A 6,000-nucleotide genomic window follows, 5' to 3' on the forward strand; every position below is an offset into this window, starting at 1 on the left:
CTACTCCCCCAAAATCTTTCATGGGAGAGTAATAAATTTCAGCAAACGTGGCCACCACGCCCTTCTCACCAGCGTGGATGATGACATTGACCGTGGATGGATGAAGCAGTTTGTCATCATTGCTACCAAGGATATCATCCCGACCAAAACTCCCTCGTTCCCTGAATCATGGAATCGTTCACGTTAGCTTGTAATTTATTCATCTCTTTCCTTCGTAAAAAGACCGCTTCCAATCATTGTCGATCTCTTTATTTTCGTTGTTTCAGCTGCTCGGTAGACATTGCCGAGGGTTCAAGGCTTGGACCAATGGGTTCAGAAGGTTTTGAATATTACCACGCCATAGACCCATCGGTGGAAGGATATGGCCCCCAAATACAGGTGGAAGGACAAGAACCACGGTAAACTGATCCTCTTTCCCTTCTGCCTTTATACGAACAAGTAAATTTTCTAACTATATCTTTTTCTTGATTCAGGACTCACGCAAGGCTCTGTTACCTACCTCGAAGTGGATGTTTTGGCTGATCCTACGGAGGCTGCAAGATTGCTGCAAAGTGATCTCGCTCGACGTGGTGCCCTCGGATCTGCAACCAAAAAGGCGGCATTATTCTTCGGCTGGGGATAAAAATAAGAAAATAAAGAAGGCCATGACCGAGCCAGCCACGGTCACAGTGGTCATTGAAGATGATGGGGAAGCCAGTGATGAAGAGGCTTCCCTTCAAAATAGGCAACGATCTTCATTAGCTCAACCGAATGCTCAATCGGGAAAGCTTAGAACCCCAACCGAAGGCGAAGTCCAAGCACTTTGGGACGAAATGGAGATAGTATAGGATGCCAATTCTCGCTTTCCGACCCCTGTTGCTATTTGTGGTCTCAAGAGCATGTACGCCAGGCCTCTTTTGCCTTTGGTTGATGAGCAACCAACAATCAACACTGCTCCCGTCGCGGCTGCTTCTCAATCTTTCACGCTAACAACTTCACGCCCCTCTACACTAGCTGTACGTTTGCCACCGGCACCTACCACATCTCCTCCACCGATAACAGACGCTTGAGAGGATGGTGCTTCTCCTCCCCGATCCCCTGATCATGGGAATTTGGGGCATAATTACTCACCCCCTCCCCAGATACCCGAGGGAGGAGGAGTTCCACTTTTTCGGTTTCGAAGGGGTGACACTTACTATCCAAGACGGTGGAGCTTGCCAACTACCTGAAGCCATTGGCTTCGAACAAGGATAAGAAGAAAATATACTCTCTTTCAGGGGAGTGTTTGTTGAATAATGCAATGCATAATGCGGCAGCGGTACGATATTTGCTTTCTTGTCAATTTTTTTTTTATCTTTATGCTATAACAGGATTTCAAATCCTGATATTCTTTCCACAGGGCAACTTCCTTGCTTCCGAGGGCCTGTAGAGACTGATCCTCGATAAGCAAGGACTCGCCTCCGAGCGGGATCAATTGTTGGCCGAAAGGGACCAACTTGCTGCTCGCCTCCCAATGTTGGAGGCAAAAGGTGCCGAGGCAAGTGAGCTTGAGGCCCAGTTGCAGCTAAGCAAACATGAAGTGATGGCCCTTAGCCAAGAAGCCACTCAATTAAATGTACAAGTTTAAGCGGTTAAGTTAAGTGGGATGAGGTTCAAAATATCGTTCTTGCTGTTGCCGAGTGCGAGTTTGCCTCCATTGAACGAGTGAATAATTTGGAAGCAGCCTTGAGCTCTAAAACCGAAGAGGCTACTGCCTCAGAGGAGAAGAAGGTCAGGATGGAGGAGAGGTTTAAGAAGAGCATGGAGCGAAACCGACTTCACATATCCACAATCCGTGATCTTGATTCTAGCCCCAGTGCCATAAGATCCAAGAGGAATGACCTTCAGGCTGAGCTTGACAAGCTTAAGTCAAAGCTCCAGTTCCAAGAGGATTCCCTCGTATTTGAAAGGACATATGCTGTGTACCATATGAGGAGAAAAAACTTGGAAGAGGCCAAAACAGACATTGTTGATATCGATGATTGCATCGCCAAGGTCCGAGCGCTGGAGTTAACTACTCGAGAATGCCTCCCCGCTCAACTTGCCGCAATTGACTCTTCGAGCACTGGTTCTGAATATTCGGAAATTGAGGATGAAGCTGAAGAGAATGAAGATGAAGGCCTAGGACTTGAACCAGTGGATGATCTGCCCACTTCCCCCCCGGGGGAGGGGGGGATAGATACTTCTCTCCCCCAAGTTCTGGCGGCGATAATGTTTAGATTTCTTCTTCTTTTCTTTTGTTGTTTTCTTTTGTATTTTTGTACTTATGACATTTGACATTTTGATAAATGAAGAAGTATTTTGCTTAAGTATTGCGCAAAATGTATTCTTTTTGCGTCGAATTTAGATCAGGCTTCAGGTGTATTTTCGTCCAATAGCTTTTTATTTCGGGCATAAATTTTTCTGGAATCAACCCTTTACTATGAGGGTTTTATAAGAGCGGGCCCTTTTATGTTTACGGTGCTGTTGAACAGGACGTCTCCTGTTCATTTCGGCACAAGCATTTAAAGTTTTTTGTTAACTCTCAAATGATAAAATCAACTCATCGTTTGGACAAGAAACAAGATAAAAATAAAAGGACTTTATTTTATTCCTTCTACCTTCAAAAGAACATAAGTATTCGTTTGCTAAAAAAAAGAAAATGCCAATACATGTGGCTAACTTGTACAACTTATTTCTTCGAGGCTGGCCGTGCAGTCCTCGGTCTCGATGAGACATTATTGTTCCCGATTCTCGTAGTCCGCAGTTCTCATGGTAATCTTGTTACCGTATATTATACTATCCCCCTAGTGTTCGAATGCGAAGTATGCGAATTGAAACGATGGAAGTCTTGCTTCGTTGAGTGAAATACTTGTGAATGGTTGAATAGTCTTTGGTTCGATGGTAAGCTTAGCTTCCCATTAGGAACTTGACATCGAGTCAAAGATTATTTAACCATCCCATAGTGGTTTATTATTTCAATGCCTTTTCATTTAAAGGTCTTTGCCGATGCCGCTCCTCTCGTAGTTTGTTTTCCATTTTTTTCTCATTAAAAACCTTGCTAGAAAAAACTGATTGGGACAAAAACTGGTCGAAGGAAAAAAGAATGCAACACATACTTTCAGTATTGATAGCATCCATCAGCAGTAATATCTTTTGAGGTTAGTCACGTTCTAATTGCCAGAAAATTTGACTCCATCTTTATTTTTCAGCTCATACGATCCTTTACCGGTGATAGCCGAAACCCGGTAGGAACCTTCCCGCGTGAGACCCAGCTTTCCAGTGTTGATTTTTCGTGTGTTCTGAGTCACTTTCCTCAAAACCAGATCCCCGACTTTGAAGTAACGAAGATTGGCTCTCCGATTATAGTATCTTTCCGTCCTTTATTTTTTTCAGGTTTGCAAGTATTTGCAAGTATTTCAACAAGTATATTAAAATATCAAAAAATTATTTCGATATTAAGTTTTCAACTTCTTGGATCTGATTCTATAACCTAAGATCAACAATATCTTAGAATAAATTAAATAATTTATAAAAAAAATTAATAACAAATTTAATTACATCTCAAAAAGCTAGAAAAATAAACTTCAAATAAAAATGTAATGAATTTTTTTTATTCTAAAAGACCCTACACTAAAAATTGGCTTTAGGCTACCAATCTTCTTGAGCCGCCGTGTTGACCGCTGAGCCAAAGTGCTCACTTGAGCCCGATTTCACACATGCTTATTTAAGAATAAAATTAGAAAAATATAAGTACTATACATAATCTAGGGAGGGAAGCATGGGTTCACGTGAACCCACCCCTCCCATGTAGATTCGCCCCTGGTGTGACAACATAATTCAACTAATTATACAACATAAGAAACTTCATTTACAAGTGATTTACATTTACTATTGAAATGAGACCAATTCGAGGGCCAAAATTCGAAATCATAATGAAAAAATTAACTTATCTTATTAAAGCTCACTAAACAATATAGACATCACACAAATTTCAACTAAACCAAGCATAGTCAACGATACTAATAAAAAAAGAATACACAACGTAAAGGGGTCGTTGGATTTGAAGTATAAGAAAATTTATTTACACATAACTTTTTTTAGTAGATATACAACGTTCGATTTCTGGTGTAAGATCCAACATAACTATATAATCTTTGAATGACTAATGCATAATTTGATTTATGATATTAAACTCCCCATAAACTAGGTAGAGTTTACCACCAGAAAACCAAAACCCTATATTACTAATTTCTATAAAACTTATATATGAATCTACATATTATTTTATATGGGATATAATTTGGGTTAATATAGTAAATATGTATTAGAAATTGGTCACGCCCAACTCTAGTCTTAAAAAGGATAAGCGCTCGCTGCAAATATAATCCGGTCTAAGAGTCCGGAGTCGAATCCCATATGGAACTAAAGTTTAGCTACAGATATTCACTATCACTAAGAAGACAAGTTTCGAACAATTCTTAAGTTATAAATATTAACATTCTTATGTATAACTAATTAACTAACAAATTAAAGTAGTAAATTAACAACTAAAGATACTAAGGGTTGGAGACAAGATTGGAAAAGCCTAATGTTATGATTTTTCCAATTATCGGAATCCTTCCTGCTACGTCTCCTACAATTTTGCCTAAGTATTCTCTACTTATCATGAGAACTCGACTTATCGTAATTCTCTCTCGAGCAACTACAATAATGTACTAGTCATATTCTCTCGAGTTACGCTAGCTCACACTTTTTCACCGTTCACTATGATCACGTCAAAGCTTCGTTATCTTTAATCCTGCTTTTAAACCTGCCATATTGATTTATCTCGTATACCTTGGGAGTGACGTTGTTCGGCAACAACCTAAATATGTAAATTTTCTCAAGCAATACATAAGAAATAGGCACAGTCAATTGCGAGCTCTTTAATTAACTAAAATAAGCACGTAGTTGAACAAGTAGGGATATAAAGGCAAAATTATATTACAACGTAACAAGATATCATCCTCCAAAAGGTTCCCTCAAAACTCTAGATAATAAATTAGCTACTCATAATAGTATGTAAATTTACAATACTAAAAATCATAACCAACAATGAAAAATAGGAAGAAGAAGGGTCAAAACTCGTGGTCGAATCTTCCTCCTTGTTCCTAGTGTGTTCTCGCCTCCTTAGATGTTGTCTAACCCTAAAGTAATGTCTTCCCCTTCAAAAGGATGTTTTATGATGCATTTATATCAATTAGGGTTTGTATGGGACAACTTTGAGCACTCCTATCTCGAAAAGGAGAAGTTGAGTCGAATGCTAGGGGTTGGTGCAACGCGTGACCCCTAGGCACGCTCCCAGTTTTTTTTACTTCTTTGTTTCTTTCGCGTGTTGGGGATTGGTGCCAAAGTGCCATACTTCAGTAGTTTTGATTCACTTCCTAGGCCATTTCGCGCCCACCTTTCATACAATGCACCAATTGTGGCACGCTCCCAGCTCTTGCGTCTCAACTTCTTTTTACATCAAATCGTCCGATTTTCATCAACTTACATCTAAACTCATTCCTACACATAATAAACACGTAATGAGCATATTTTATGTTTATAAGCATGTGATCTCCCACAACTCACATAAAAAATAATATGCAAACATACTAAAAAAATCCACTTTTCATCATTTATCACTATCCTACACTTAACCTCTTGCTCGTCCTCGAGCAACTTGAAATTAAGCACATCAGCAAGCAAGACAATTCCAAAACATAGTCAAGCATCATATCAATGACAATGATTTATATCAGAGCTTAGAACCTAACATATGCACTATTCATACTTTCCTCATTTTTTGACCAATGCTGTCAGGACCCAATTTTATCTATAGGTCGTGATGGCGCCCGACACTACGGCTAGGTAAGCCAACTTAATAAATTAATCATTCATTAGCAAAATTTAAAACCAAGAGAAATAACAAAATCCAAATTCTACCAATATGTGTGCCAAGACCTATTGTCACAAGTG

The sequence above is a fragment of the Nicotiana tomentosiformis genome, chromosome 12 (genome assembly GCF_000390325.3).
Source record: "Nicotiana tomentosiformis chromosome 12, ASM39032v3, whole genome shotgun sequence".
NCBI lineage: Eukaryota > Viridiplantae > Streptophyta > Magnoliopsida > Solanales > Solanaceae > Nicotiana > Nicotiana tomentosiformis.